Raw genomic sequence first — 16,673 nt, forward strand, 5'->3', positions numbered from 1 at the left:
ACATTTACATTGTCGCAGCAGCAAAGATGAAGACCAAAAATAAACATTCACATATGTGAAAGTACAATATAGAAACAATATAGTATAACAAGTTAAAATAGAATGTACATTGTATATGTATGTAAAATGACAGAGTAACGTGTGGTTACGCTTGGTTGTGGTGAAGTCTAACAGCTGCGGCGAGGAACGACCTGCGATAACGCTCCGTCTGTTGCTGAAGAGAAGACGACAGGCAGCATCAGAAGACGGAGATAAAAGAAACAAAAAAAAAAAAGGAGCAGCGGGGATTCACGCGAAGAAGACGTGAAGTTGGGAGAAGACTTTGAAAATCCTTTTGAATCTGCAGCATATGCTGCGAGAGTTAAAGCAGAGCTGAAGAGGCTGAGATGTTTGTTTCGCAGCGACCAGGAATGGACGAGGTTGAGACGGTTTAGTCTCTTACAAATGACATGACACAAGATGGCCACCGCTAAGGCTTAAAGGTTTGTTTTAAAGGGATTTTTCACTTATAGAAACATATTTTCATTTCAGTTTCCCAAACCCTTCCTTCTAAATGATAAACTGGACCTTTAAAGCATTTGCTGTGAACAAGAAGCCGTTTTATTGGTCAAGTAAAACGGTTTAATCTCAGTAAAACGGCCACAGTCGTCAAATGGTAGCCTGGTGGATGTAAGGATGGATGGATGGATGGATGGATGGAACAAAGTTGAAACTGGGCTCCATTTCAACAGCCACCCGGTCCTCTCTGCGACACTAACTGCCCAAATACCAATTATTCCACTCACACGTACAGGCCTGCACTTCCATTCAAACTAAAATGAGCCACCATGCTAATCCAGCATCTCTGCACATCAGAACAAGAAATAAACCAAATATGGTTGAAAAAAAAAATGAAGATTCATGTTTTAATTGCACTGCTCTGTTACAGTAAATGTCAAATGTAGGTTACTTAAATTTCTCAGGGCTGGTTCTGGTTCACAGCGAGCTGTCAGGGTTGAAGGGAAGGTGTGCACACCTTTGTACTTTTCTTCTTCTTCCCGTTGGATACTCAGAACAGATGGCAGGAGGGTTTCCTTCCTAATAATGTCGGACGCCTGCGAGTGACAGACAGGCAGTCTCCTCCTGAGCCACGCTGTAAACCAGGACATGCGAACACTTAAAGTGTGTCATCGCAGCTGCTCGGTGGCGATCCGCCACACTTTCTCCTCTGCAGCGGGGAGATGTGTCCCCGACGTGATTTGTTAATTATGGAGGCTTCAGTGTGTGTGATCATAGACCTGCACAAGAATTTCACAGCAGATCTTCTCCATTATCGTTTCTTTACGGTCAATAAAGATGTAAAGAATTAGATTTTCTTTAAAAATGTTATTGTGTAGCTGCGTCTTCTCACAAACATGGCCCAAAGTCAGTTGTGTAGTCTACGTGAAACGCAGTTATATGACGTATACCTGCTACAAAACGGCCAGGGTATCCAAAAAAAAAACACTAAAAAAAAAAAAAAAAATGCACAATACATATAAAGTAATTGAATATAATAAAATTCATCATTTATGTACACTTTTTGTAGGTTATTGTGCTGCTTGTCTGGCAACCCATGCTGCTTTGTGGCAGTACCAGTAGACCACACTACACTGGCAGAAATGCACTTTTTCATGCCACATTAGTATGTGTGCAGTTTTAAAACTGTTTCAGAACAAAAACTAATGTCAACTTGCCAAACTGCAAACAAATAAAGGCAAAAAAGAGAAGTTTATTTCTCTAAATCACAGGATTTACCACATAATAGGACATTAATAATTCACATTAAATTCACATTTAACTGGAGATGAGACTCAAAAGTTCTGAAGTTCTGAAAAATATATTTTTTTAAAGATCCAGTTTGCTAAAGATGCTAAAGTGGAAATAGTAAATGATTTGGGGTGAACTAATATCTTATTAGTTTGTCTTTTAACTTTGTCTGAAGTGAGTTCCACTTTCCTTTCTACATGTGCAGTATAAATGTTTTCTCACTCACTGTGGAGGACTCAGCATTCATTATAAATTAGCCTCAGGTAATATGTGTTTGCTGCCGTGTGTCTGAAACCTAAACTACTCTTCTCTGCTGCACGAGGCAGAAGAACAGAAGTTAACAACTGTTTTAAGACGCTTTATTGAAGATAATAATAACGTGCAGTCTCCAGTTTATGGACGCTTCATTTTTTCCAAATCACTGCACAGTGAGTGTATGTCATTGTGCAGCATTGTGGGAATCAATCCCTGAAATTGTTACTTAACAGACTAAAGTGAAGGTTCATAAAGAGGAATGGATGTCACACATCAGGCCCTCTGGTCCGTTTGTGTCTCAGTGGAAATTTGATCCGGCACCGTTATAAAAATTCTCATTACAGAGAGACAAAATGTCACAGGAATGAAATCAAATTTGCATAATATTCCGTGATAAGTACAAGTATTAAATTGGGGGAGGAAAAAGAACACTGAGGTAAATAATAGTTTGAGTAAATTGAGATTCTTTGACATGAACCTTTTACCACACCGTGACTGACATCAGATTCAAGTTTTCGTCATAGTTTTCATCAACTGAATTGACACTAAATACAAGGGAGAAACCTGTGCCTAAAAATATCCACAACATTAATTGTAATAATCCTAACATATTTGTTAAAATAGCCAATAAAACTTAAAGAAATGACAAAAAATTATAGAACCCCTACAAATAAATCATGCTTTTAGTCTACACGTCTGCTGTTCCTGGACCACGCAGCTCCAAGTTTACTTTCTGCAAGTAATGTGTAAAATATTGGTTTATTGGAGATTATATTTTTCTGTGGTTTTGTGGTCATTTTTGAGTGGGTTAACGTGCATAAAAGCTCTGGAAACTTAGCAAGGTCAGCAGCAGCGAAAATGCAATATCGGCACGATGCTCTGACCCATGCATTACACCAGGGCTCCGTAGCACGTGGATGGAGCGAGCCAAAACTAAGTTGCACTGAATTTCACAAAACTTGGTGGAAACATGTCACAGGCCAAGACGAACAAAAAGTCCATCAACACCTCAACTCCTTCGTACTCGACACAGATGTCAGAAAGGTTTACGCAGATTCAAAAGGGCGTGGCCATGGCAAACATCGGAATTCTGGCAAATTTCAACCATTTCACCATAAAACAGGACGTGCCTTATAACTTTGCCATACATTGACCAATCAGCACAAGAGAGCGACACTGAACACAAATACATACAATTAACTTGACCTTACATGAAGTCGGCCATTTTGAGTTCACCACCAAACAGGAAGTGCCCTGCCATTTGGCCGTAGATTGACCGAACTGCTCAAAACTTAGTGAACATAGTGAGGTCGGGGAACTGCTGCGCTGGCCGAGGTACATGGTTGGGACACGAGGGCCTATCTTTTGTTCTATCTATTGTTACTGCACTGTAATGTGACGTCTTTACTGCAGTAAATGCAGAATAATGCAGACTTTGTTGACTGTCGGGGGAAGTTTGCATGCGAGTCATGCAGGCCAGACCTTAATATACAGTAATATATAGGGTCTCTCTATATAGAGCCATAATATTCACAGTGAATCTCTTTGACACCCAGGCCACAAAACATGTCAGATATAATGACGCACGCTGTCAGTAGTCGGGTGCAGACGACACTGCTGCATTATCCGCTGGTCCTGAGGAGGCGACAAGATATTCAGCAGCCGCAAATCTATTTTATTTCTCCATTCCTGCTCCTCGTCCTCCTGTTCTGTCATCACTCTCAACCGCTGCTGCTGCTTCTTCTTCTTCTCCGCTTCCTCCGAACATCCATTCTCCTGTCCCCCATCATCTCCCCTCCACTCTTTCCATACCCAGTTATTCATCTCTTCTTCTTCTCTTTCTTCATCTTGCTTAATCTGCCCTTCTTCTTCTGTACCCTCCCAAAAAAGAACACATCCGTTAGATGTCTGTGACGCTGAAACGCCAACCTGCCGCAGACTTGCATAAATCAAACCCTCCGTCTGTGTCAGAGACAGAAAAAAGGACTCCCATCTTTCCTCAAAGTGGAGGAACAGCTTTCAGAACTGTAGTGGCTACGGAGGTCAATTATGGACGGCCATCAATTTTATACACACTTAAATTGAGTGCCGGTACAGGTCGTAAAGCACTCTCCATCTGCTACATACATCAGTCATCTTTATAACTGCTGGCACTGTTGCTCTCTTCCCACAGTTCTCCTCCTCCTCCAGGACACATTTTTCCAGGAACCTCTGGTCATTTGGAGACATGAACGGATATAAAGAGAGCGAAGGTGCAAGGCGGCGTTTGGATATTTCAACTTGATAAGAATTTTCTTTTCCCCATCATTTGCATAATCACTCCTCTCATCTGTCTTTTTTTATTATTTGCTCACTCGTTTTCTTAACTCAGAACTTCTTTTCGTCTGCCCACTTGTTCGTCCACACACTCTTTCAGCCCACTCTGCTTCTCACGTACTCATGAGTCACTTTTTAAAGAATATGCTTATTAGCATTTTAGTTGCAACTGATAAAAAACAAAAAAAAAAAACTGTTGAGTGCTTGAATAAATTACAATAAATTAAAAATACACTGTCAGTGTCTTCCACGTACACACACAGAGTTGTTGGGGGTAGAGCGCGTTGGTAATGTTGGCTCTGCTTCTTGGCCACCGCCTCCTTCGCTCCACTGTGACAAAATAGTGCCGCAGCTCCTTGGGAAAGATTCTGAGTAATGGCTCTGGACCAGAGATATATGCACTCCACATAACCTTGAGGGAAACAACTGAATTAGATTTATCTCAGGCCTGACTACTGAAGCTGAGAGTTCTGGTAAAGGGTTTTATTCTCCTCCTTTAGGACATGCATGTTGTCAACTATTCAAATACACATAAATAAAAAGATGGTGCCGTCTATGTTAAAGACTTCATACAGGGGAAAGATACGACGACTCAAATGAAAGATCAATATTTATATAAAAAAGTAGCAGCACAAAACATGTGCTCTCAACACACACTTTATACAGTACAATGGACTACAAGTACTGTCAACAAATTTACTATTTACACATGTGCATTACAACTAACAGATCACAGTAGATCTACAAAAGGCACAAAACATTACGTTACAAGTATCTGGGGCTGAAATACAAATGTAGTATTTCACTTTCATTGGATTATAATCATGTGCAATTTTTGCAAATTCATCCAGCGGGCCGGATTGGACCCTCCGGTGGGCCGATTCTGGCCCGCGGGCCCTACATTTGGCACCCCTGGACGAGACGATCCAGTCAAGACGCAGGACCACAAACTCGGCGTTGGATGAAGTGATTTCAGGGAGCAGATTCCAGGGATTTGGGATCTCACAGATCACTTGTGTATTTAACGTGACTTATAAACAGACATGTGGGTCGACTGTTGACGCTGTTGTGTGTGCGATGTTTTGTGCCGAGAAACACAAAGTAAACTGTGGATGAAGTCATGACTGAGAAAACTTGTCTTGGTTCCAAACAAAAAGTATACAACATCCATTTCCCAGTCAACTTCTGCTTAGTCCCCAATATCGTCGTAAATATCCAAAATGTTACATTTGAAATCGAGAATACTCGAGTAATCTGACGTGTCTGGCGATGTTAAAGATCACGTCTGCTACAGAATCATTTGGCCAGATAATCTGTACAAATCAACCTAGAATCGGTAGATTGGGACCAAAATCTGACCAATTATCCGCTAGCGTTGGCAGGCTGAAGCTGTCAATTAGAAAATTTAGTGGACTCTACTCGCTCCACTTTTATCCCCTCGTAATACAGACATTTAAACAGCTTTTTTTTTACATTTCAGGCCATGTTGAATCCCTCAGGGCAAACTACTAAAACAAATACTAAAGAATTTGAACTGACATCATAAGTTTTAATCACTAATGTTACCTCATAAAGTGCAAGTTTCCCCTCAGTGAAAACTGACCAGAAGTTAAGGAGCTGGCTATTATTTTAGTGGAATTTGTAAGTCAATTAAAGTACTCTTAAGTGTGCTCAGTTGTAGCCTTTAATTATCTTTACAACAAATGACAAAAAGTAATTATGTCCAGTACAGAGCAACTACGATCCCCGTGAACTGTGTCACATCCCTCTCCAGTTAAAACGAGGTGTCCGACAAGTTTTAATGAGCGTTAAAAGAAAAACAAAACAAGTTTATTGAATGTTTGGGAGGACGGAACAAAAGGCTGGTGCCAAATCAAAGAATGGAACAAAACACAACAAGGCCTGAATATTACCATTCCGAATACCCCTCAAAACAACAGGCTACTAAGTGCATCAACCGAAAGTGTATATAGGGCACTACAGACTTATCTACGTTCAAACCCTCCCACAAACAACAAAACCTTAACACACATTGAGCAGAAGAAGAACACATGCACCATGTAACAGAGCAACGACAGAGTGAGGGATGTGTTCTCCAGGTGAAGAGCATTAATGGAATCCTCTGGCTGATGATTGGTGCTCTTCAGACCTCGGCGACCAATGGTAACCTCAGCAGCTCTGAGCAGGTGCTTCCACTCTTACTCTGATCGCCTGGGGAGAGAACTGAGAAACTGCTGAAATAAACACACCCACACAGATACACACAAGTCCTACAGTCACATGAGGAGTTAGCGCCAACACTTTGACCTCAGCATTAACAACTACCAGTTCTTCTTAGTTAACTCTTGTGGAACTGTATCTGCTGATAACTAATTACCTTAGATGGGTTCATTAACAAATACACTAGGTATTATTATCACTTAATTTTACATGTTTCCACCATGTTTTTTTCAATAAAGTCATAAAAAATACAATTTGAATTCTCCTTATTTCACTTTGTTTCACTAAAATAACTTGGATTTGGATGTTATACAAATTTGGGTATCTATGGTATGTTTTTTTTAGACTATTTTTGTAAATGATGGTCCCAACTTAAGTCAAATAGACCACACAACAGGGTGTGCTTAGGGACGTGGCTATAGTATGATTGACAGTGAAGACCCGCGTTTCTTCCCAGCCCCCGACGTGTCATCCAAATATCATGGTCTTTTCTGGGTTCATTAAACCAAGCTTTAAAATGTGAAGCTTTGAAGCAGACGTTTATGAATTCTAAAGTTTGACGTTTCTGAACGCTGTAAGATGACAACTTGTGAAGTATTTCCTGATGTTTTCAAACATTGATTGACATCTTTAATCTACTTTGAGAGAACATGTTTTAGATGTTTCCCCTGCTCCAACACACCTGATTGACATGAATGGCTAGTTGTCAGGGTTCTGCAGAGCTTGTTGATGAGCTGACCATTTGAATCAGGTGTGTCGGCGCAGGGAAATTTCCCTGAACTTCTACTTGAATAATGTTTTTTACAAACCACCAATATGGAAACAAATAAAAAATGCAAAACCTTCACTAAAAGGCTCAGAGCTTCTTCAGTCCAGGGTCAACTCAGGATACACGTGTGATCATGTCATTATTGATTAATGTCATGAAAGTGTCGAAGTTAATAATTGATCATGGACCATAATCGTTTTAATAATCTTTTATAATCCTTTTTATATCAATCTACTCATCATGTTGTGCGTAAAATGACATGATGAAAATAGATGAAAGTGCCCCATTTCCCTCAAGGTGACATTTAAAATTCAAATTCAAAACCACTTTGATTCTCTGAGCAAAAGCTCAAAAAGAAAAAAACATCCGCACTTTGCTTTTTAAAAGAACAGGAAACAGGAGAGTGATTGACAGTTGAAATGTCTCTGACATTTACGTCATTTACATCAGCTCTTACGTCATTCGGTCTAATCCGAGCATCATCTTAAAGACAATCTATTTGACAAAGACCGAGAAACTTTAAAACGACGACCTCTGCCATCGCTGAATCAAAAACACTGAGAGCAATGAAGACACATGAAAGGACAAATGTGTCTCTATGGAGGACAGAGTGGGTAATCTTCAGAGAGTCCCAATTAAAGTCAGAGCAAAGTGATTACAATATCTCGTCTGACTTTGTCGCCCAACAAATAATTGTGTGACTAACCATCTCTTCCTGAGTTGAATAAATAAAAGACACTAATTATTTGAAAAATATGTTTCAAATCATTCATTCATTCATTCAATTCAGCAACATTCTCTGCTCTGAAGCTGTGTTTCCATCGAGTGGAACGTCTTGGTTTGGTACTGTACGTGTTTTTTATTCCATAAGGAATAGAACCAAAATAGCACCCTTCCCTTGGGATACCAGGATAAACAGTACATTCATACGACGGTGTTTCTTTAACACCCCTGCAGTGTTAAAAATGCCTTAAAAGAGTATTCAGTCTTTATTCCATAATTTACTCCACATTTGTAATTTTCTTTCACATATTTTCAGCCACTATTTTCTCACATGTATAACGTGTGAAGAGAAAAACTCTGTAAAAGCTGCAAAGGGAAACTGTTAACGTAAAGAGACGCTTTAAAAACAAAAGTCGGTCAGTAATTTGACTTTAAACAATTCATATATTCATGTTTAACTCCTTTTTTTTTGCTCTGAATTAAACGTCTGACAGCACAGGAATGTAACATCACTGCAAGTGCTCCCCACCCCTCCCCCACTGCATGTTAAAAACTTAACGTTTGACACCCCTGATTTAGTCAGTATGTGTGTTGCTGTGTTAGTAATTGGCATAAACAATGATAATAATACATAATACATTGAGTTATATTTACCACATTAGTAAATGATTACATTCAACAATAAAATTATAAACAAAATAATGTAGTGTTATAATTACACTCTGTTTTTATTACTTATAGATTAATTTTGTATCATATGTGTGTTTTTTTTGTTGCAATATCATCGCACATCCAGTTTCTGGCACATCCTCTCCGGGAACCATCACCTTACCGTGGTGGAGAGGTTTGAGTGCCCCTGTGATTCTGTGCCCCTGTGATTCTGAGAGCTGTGTTGTCTGGAGCCTAGTGCTCCTGGTAGGGTCTCCCAAGGCAAATTGGTCTCAGGGGAGGGGCCTGACGAAGAATGGTTCAAAGACCTCATGAAAAAACAACAGAGGAAGAGAGTGACCCTGCCCGGAGGAAGCCCGGGGCCCCCGCCTGAAGCCAGGCCCAGACGGAGGGCCCGTGAGCGAATGCCTGGTGGCCGGGTCTACCACGGGGCCCGGCCGGGCACAGCCCGAACAAGTCCCGTGGCCTCTTCATCGTCCTCCTGTGGACCCACCACCTGCAGGGAGATTGACTGGGATCGGGTGCGCTGCCACATGGGTGGCAGTGAAGGTCGGGGATCTCGACGTACTGGACCTGGGCGGCAGAAGCTGGTTCTGGGGACATGGAACGTCACCTCGCTGTGGGGGAAAGAGCCGGAGCTTGTGCGGGAGATGGAGCGCTACCAATTAGAGCTGGTGGGGCTTACCTCCACGCACAGCCTTGGCTCTGGAACCACACTCCTGGATAGGGGTTGGAAGTTATTCTTCTCTGGAGTTGCCCAGGGTGTAAGGCGCCGGGCGGGTGTGGGGATACTCACAAGCCCCCGGCTGAGCGCCGCTGTGTTGGAGTTTACCCCGGTGGACGAGAGGGTCGCCTCCCTGCGCCTTAGGGCTGCGGGGGGGAAAGCCCTGACTGCTGTTTGTGCTTATGCACCGAACAGCAGTTCGGAGTACCCGGCCTTCTTGGAGGCCCTAGATGGAGTCCTGCAAGGGGCTCCGTGGGGGGACTCCATAGTTCTGCTGGGAGATTTCAATGCGCACATGGGCGACGATGGGGAAACCTGGAGAAGCGTGATTGGGAAGTACGGCCTACCTGATCTAAATCAGAGTGGTCGTTTGTTATTGGATTTCTGTGCAAGTCATGGACTATCCATAACAAACACCATGTTCGAGCATAAGGACGCTCATAAGTGTACTTGGTACCAGAGTGTCCTTGGCCGAAGGTCGATGATCGATTTTGTGATCGTTTCATCTGATCTAAGGCCGCATGTTCTGGACACTCGGGTGAAGAGAGGGGCAGAGCTGTCAACTGATCACCATCTGGTGGTGAGTTGGGTCAGAGGATGGGGGAGGACTCTGGATAGACCTGGTAAACCCAAACGTGTAGTGCGGATGAACTGGGAACGTCTGGAAGATGCCCCTGTCCGAGAGGCCTTCAACTCTCACCTCCGGCGGAGCTTTTCCTGTATCCCTGTGGAGGCTGGGGACATTGAACCTGAGTGGGCAGTGTTCAAAGACTCTATTGTGAAAGCTGTAGTGGAGAGCTGTGGCTCCAGGGCTTTGGGTGCCTCAAGGGGCGGTAACCCTCGAACATTGTGGTGGACACCGGTGGTCAGGGAAGCTGTCCGACTGAAGAAGGAGTGTTTCCGGGATAACATATCCCGGAGGACTCCTGAGACAGTTGCAAGGTACCGACAGGCCCGAAGAGCGGCAGCCTCTGTTGTGGCAGACGCAAAGCAGCGGGTATGGGAGAAGTTCGGAGAGGACATGGAGAAGGACTATCGGTCGGCACCAAGGCGTTTCTGGAAAACCAAGCGGGGGACCATCCAAGCTGTGTACAGTAAGGATGGGACACTGTTGACCTCGACTGAGGAGGTAACCGGACGGTGGAAGGAACACTTTGAGGAACTCCTGAATCTGACATCTGCACCCTCTGTGACGGAGGCAGAGAGGGAGGCTGATGGGGGATCATCGTCAATCTCCCTGAGGGAGGTCACTGAGGTGGTTAAACAACTCCGCAGTGGCAAGGCCCCAAGGGTTGATGAGATCCGCCCAGAAATGCTGAAGGCTCTGGGTGTGGAGGGGCTGTCTTGGATGACACGTCTCTTCAACATTGCGTGGAGGTCGGGGTCAGTGCCGAAGGAGTGGCAAACTGGGTGGTGGCCCCCCTTTTCAAATAGGGGGACCTGAGAGTGTGTGCCAATTACTGGGGCATCACACTTCTCAGCCTCCCTGGTAAGGTTTACTCCAAGGTTCTGGAAAGGATTCAAGAGGAACAATGCGGATTCCGTCCTGGTCGTTGAACAACGGACCAGCTCTTTACTCTTGCAGGGATCCTGGAGGGGGCCTGGGAGTACGCCCAACCGGTCTACATGTGTTTTGTGGACCTGGAGAAGGCGTATGATCGGGTTCCCAGGGAGATACTGTGGGAGGTGCTGCGGGAGTATGGGGTGAGGGGAGCACTACTTAGGGCCATCCAATCCCTATACGCCCAAAGTATGAGCTGTGTCAGGGTTCTTGGCACTAAATCAGGCCTGTTTCCAGTGGGTGTTGGCCTTCGCCAGGGCTGCGCTTTATCACCAATCCTGTTTGTGATTTTCATGGACAGGATATCGAGGCGTAGTCGTGGGGGAGAGGGGTTGTGGTTTGGCGGGCTTAAGATCACGTCGCTGCTTTTTGCAGATGATGTGGTCCTCATGGCTTCGTCGGCCTGTGACCTTCAGCGCTCACTGGATCGGTTCGTGGCCGAGTGTGAAGCGGTCGGGATGAGGATCAGCACCTCGAAATCTGAGGCCATGGCTCTTAGCAGGAAACCGGTGGATTGCCTTCTCCGGGTAGGGAATGACTCCTTACCCCAGGTGAAGGAGTTCAAGTATCTCGGGGTCTTGTTCACGAGTGAGGGGACGAGGGAGCCGGAGATGGGCCGGAGAATCGGAGCAGCTGGTGCGGTACTGCATTCGCTTTACCGCACGGTTGTGACGAAAAGGGAGCTGAGCCGGAAGGCAAAGCTCTCGATCTACCGGTCAGTCTTCGTTCCTATCCTCACCTATGGTCATGAAGGTTGGGTCATGACCAAAAGAACAAGATCGCGGGTACAAGCGGCCGAAATGGGATTCCTCAGGAGGGTGGCTGGCTTTTCCCTTAGAGATAGGGTGAGAAGCTCGGTCATCCGGGGGGAGCTCGGAGTAGAACCGCTGTTCCTTCACGTTAAAAGGAGCCAGTTGAGGTGGTTCGGGCATCTGGTGAGGATGCCTCCTTGGCGCCTCCCGAGGGAGGTATATCAGGCACGTCCAGCTGGGAGGAGACCTCGGGGTAGACCTAGGACAAGGTGGAGAGATTACATCTCCACTCTGGCCTGGGAACGCCTCGGGATCCCTCAGTCGGAGCTGGTCAATGCGGCTCGGGAAAAGGAAGTTTGTGGTCCCTTGCTGAAACTGCTGCCCCCGCGACCCGGCCCCGGATAAGCGGAGGATGATGATGATGATGATCATCGCACATATTTCTTTTAAGTTAATTTTGCCCAATCGTACAGAACTTTTGTCAAACTGTTGGACCCCCTGACCAGACTAGAAGCTCATTGGTCCATTTTCATCTGATTTAGATGAATAGAAATGAGAACAGCCTCAAGGTGAACTGTGTTCAGCGAGAAAACAACATCTTCCAGAACCAGAATAAGTGACCGAGAGTGCAAGCCACATGTGGTTTCGGTTTGTGTCCAATTTCCAAAATGTATCTGCTCAAAGACGAAAAAAAACAATAACAACATATTGAAATACACCTAGAGCTATGCACTGAAAATAAAAATATCCTGCATGTAAGCAACTGCCTTTAACATTGAAGGTTAAATTTAGCACATGAGGATAACAAAACAAACGGAAGGAGGGAAAAAAAAAAAACACTTCCACCACTTTCCCACAGCAGAAGCTCGTCTCGTCGTCTCTGTGGACGTCAGATTCAAACACAAGGACATGAATGATTCAACATCTGGCTTCTGCACATCGCTCTGCACGTATCCACTGTACCGAAGGGAACTACAGACGCAAGGAAGAGCTCCCATTCTAGTCCTGCCCCTAATAATGTTTACCCAGGTTTTGCAAGCTGTACTATGGAAGTTTGTTTTTTTTTATGCTGGAGGACCCAAAAGCTACGTGATGTTCTCGTCCGACGGCATATGTACAAAAAAAACCACCAAGGGATTTATTGTAGCCAAGAAAGAACATTGAGTGAGTACATTTAGGGCAATTCCAAATTCTGTTTTTGCTAGTTTAAAGAGTGGAGATGACTCAGAACTAATGCATGTAGGCTCTTAATTAATAATGTGTTTGTTTAAAAATGTAAAACGCAATAAATCAAAGGTTTTCTTTTTTTCTTTCATAGGATATAGTCCACCTGCACCGAGGTGGACGGCTATAACAGTATTTACCCACACAAGTTCAGGAGAGTTTGCGAGAAGTTTTGTATCGTATGGTTTTGGGAGCCCTTAACGCGGCATTCGTCGCATTTTTGTGTTTACAACCAATAAGCTTTGGGAAAGTTGGGATGTCATCGATAGCCTGACATTTCTCGTGTTTGGAGATTATACATATGTTCTGCAGTGTTTAGAGTCATTTTGGGTGGCTCTCGTGTTTATATGAAGACATCTCTTGAAAAATGGCTGTGTTTATGGAAAGACGAACCAAAAAGAAAAAGATCACACTTGGAAAGTTATGTTCCCCTGTGGATAACACCTTAAGGCTCTGGTATACTTCCGCATATCATGAACCCTGGTATACTCACTCGTCAGGGTATCCCACTTCACCAAACTGTTCTGATTGCCAACTTAACGTAATTAATATCTTCACAAGTAAAAACATCAATAAACGTCAGTGGAAAATATCCATTTTGTTTCTAAGTGTTTCTGTGCAGTTCGAGGTGATGTCAGGATCAAATCAATCTGATGTCTGATGTTTTCTAATTGCTAATTCCCCAATAATGCTCGCTTTGATATTTTTTATGGGGGAACAGATTGTATGTGAGCGTCGTCATCCTTCAAATATACAAAAGGAAATGATCCTCCGGCTCTGTAATTAGTCAACTCCATCTTTTTTTAATTGTCCTGCCATGGCGACGGCTAACGAATGACCAGCCAGAGGTTGTATGTTGTATGATGGTCCCCCATTTATAATACACACAGGTTTGGAAATTAGATTTGACACAAACTTACACACGGAACTCTGTGTTATATTCTGAGCCTCTGACTCCACAGATGTGATGAAGCTGCTGTAGGCTGATGTGCTTGATTAAAGCTGGTGTCGGCAATATATTGTTTTTGATGTTATTTATCAATAATTACATCACTTTTCAATAGCGACAATTCAGACGACACATTTGCGCAAGTGCACTTTACATTGCCGTAATTACAAGATGGTTTGTGCTATCAGACAAATTCCAACAGTTTCTGAAAGCTAAGAAGTGGTTAATACGGTAATGTCACTCGCACTGTTGCAGGAAGCCGGCGAATTAGTGTCTTTGCGACCAGAGAGGAGAGAGTTGGACTGTTTCAAAAACTGAAATGTTATTTTAAATATTTTATACTGTTCAAATTTCAAATTTAACATGCTAACTACAGCGTTTGTTTCGAAATAAAACTTTTGTATTGAAAGTTATTCTGGAAAAATGGGCAAGTGCTTACTCACAGAACATTTTCTGGTCCTTTTATAGTTAAAATAAGCACAAAAAAACATTGGAAATAGTCAAGAGTAAACATTTTGCAAACAATCACTCCCTGAGTCCCTGATCATCAACTGTAAGAAGAAGAAGAAATATTTCAATGCTGAGTAACCACGACTCGAGTTTGTCAGATTTTGACAGATGTTGCTCAGTAAGAGTGTGACAGGCTGAAAATCTCCTGAAATTATTAATGTTCCCCTCAAATCGGTTCTAAACATATGATGTTGCTTATGCAGCCGCGGGCCGACTGTAATCAGTTTACATGCCTGTGTATTTCCCCGCAGCCATGCTAACGTACACACAGCTGAGCCCGAGAAGATATTTTGGCAACTGTGGTGAAAAAGAAAACCGATGCAGAGCTGCTTTTCAGTTAAATCCACTGTGTTCATAGAAAATGCAGCCAGAGGAACACAAAGACGCAGCTGTGAGCGGAAAAACTGCGAAGACAAGAGCTCATTACCAAAATAAACACTCTGTGATCTCTTCTTCTGCGTCGCCTCTCACTTTCATGCATGAACACCGGCGAGGATTTGTTTCTCTCCTCATTTGAGCGCAGTGTTTGTGTAATACCAGAGATAAAAGTTAGGACGGCTCCGCGCTCCTCCTGAGGTACTCGCTCAAATGTGTTTCACAGACAGCCTCATTTAGCGCCGGCTAAAGCCCGACAACAGAAGACGTGAAGTGTAAATGTGTGAAGTGTAAAACAGCTGAGGAGAGATCAAGCTAGAATTCGGTTTGTTCTGAGGTCACTGTGCTCTCCAACGCCTCATGCACTCACATCTTAACAGAGTTTAAAAACATGGGAGACCATGATTTTTCATTATAACAAACTCCTTTTGTTATAATGTTAAGATTTGTGCTAGTTTTGCTTTTCTATACCGTTACCTTTCCATCCCTGCTGGGCTTCTGTAGCTCCCTCACAGTGCTGCTAAGATGCTGCTCCACAGTTATCCTGTTTTCTGTGTAATTTTTGCCACTTATTTTAGTTTTATAGACATTTGTATTCTGGCGTTTTTAGTGCAGATTTACTCTTGGTGAAATGTGATGCTGCAGATGTTTATTTTGCCTTCTCCTATATACTGTAGGTACTGCTGGTGTCAACCTGTCCTACAACTGAAACGTAACTATGGGTCATTTTTGGTCAACCCCATAGGTAAGTTTTTCAGGCACAAGTGTTAATGAAGTTTGGGTTAGAGCTAAAAAAGTTACAGACAAGGACATAAAAAATAGCACCTAACATGGGGGTCACACCCGTGTCAATCACACCAAAGTACAATAACACACCCAAGGTATCAGATTGCAGTTATTTCTACTACTGCTAGGAGCACCTATTGTAAAAACATAACTATGGCTCATACTTCCTGCATATGACCCATAGTTACATTTGGTTGGAGGACAGTCTTGTTGATGTACATGTGGGAGCAGGAGTTCTGGAAAGAGCAACCAGAAGACAACTGTGTGCTGTGTGGTCTTCTGATCCGATTGGTCAGAACTTTTGTATTTTCTTTAAAACAAAGAGTCACATTGCACTTTTTTGTTGCCTCGTCTCTGTCAAACCGACAAATAAATGTAAATTAATGATTTGCATGAATATACAGCATACACGTGCATATTATGGTATATCATACAGAAAGAGTCAACTTCATTGTGCCTCAAGGGTAAAACTGTTGTTTACTCGGTTCAGATTTGTCTTTGATGGATAATAAAGCTAATTTGCCGTGGCAAATAAGACAAAGAAAGTCATTCGTGATTCATAGTGTGTCTTCAGTGAGAAAACAACAATCATGTTGCGTAAGTATGATCACTGCAGGTAGAAATTGCATTTTTAGAACGGTAAAATCTGTCATCTGTCACCTGCCAGGAAAAGAAGTGGATTATTTTTATTTGGCGAGAAGGCAAAATGGCTTCACGGTGAGGTTCGCTTTCATAACTTCATGATCAGATTGTAAAAAGATTTGAAAAAATAAAGCATATTAGAGAATATTTTACTAGTTTCGTAAGGTGTACTGTACATCTCATTGTCTAAAATGGTTTGAACCAAGGCATTGTTGCCTCTTTAAATAAACATATTTGGTTTGTGTTCCATCGCTGCTGCTTTTTCTATCTTGAAAATAATAAAAATAATTACCTTAATGAGAGGTAACCTTGACATCAACTGTATGTAACATGTAATTACATTCGAGAGTCAATGCTGCTTATGTTTGTGAGTTTTTATCCATTAAATTACCAAAATAAGCTACAAAAGG

Source organism: Solea senegalensis, linkage group LG17 (genome assembly GCF_019176455.1).
Source record: "Solea senegalensis isolate Sse05_10M linkage group LG17, IFAPA_SoseM_1, whole genome shotgun sequence".
NCBI classification, from domain to species: domain Eukaryota; kingdom Metazoa; phylum Chordata; class Actinopteri; order Pleuronectiformes; family Soleidae; genus Solea; species Solea senegalensis.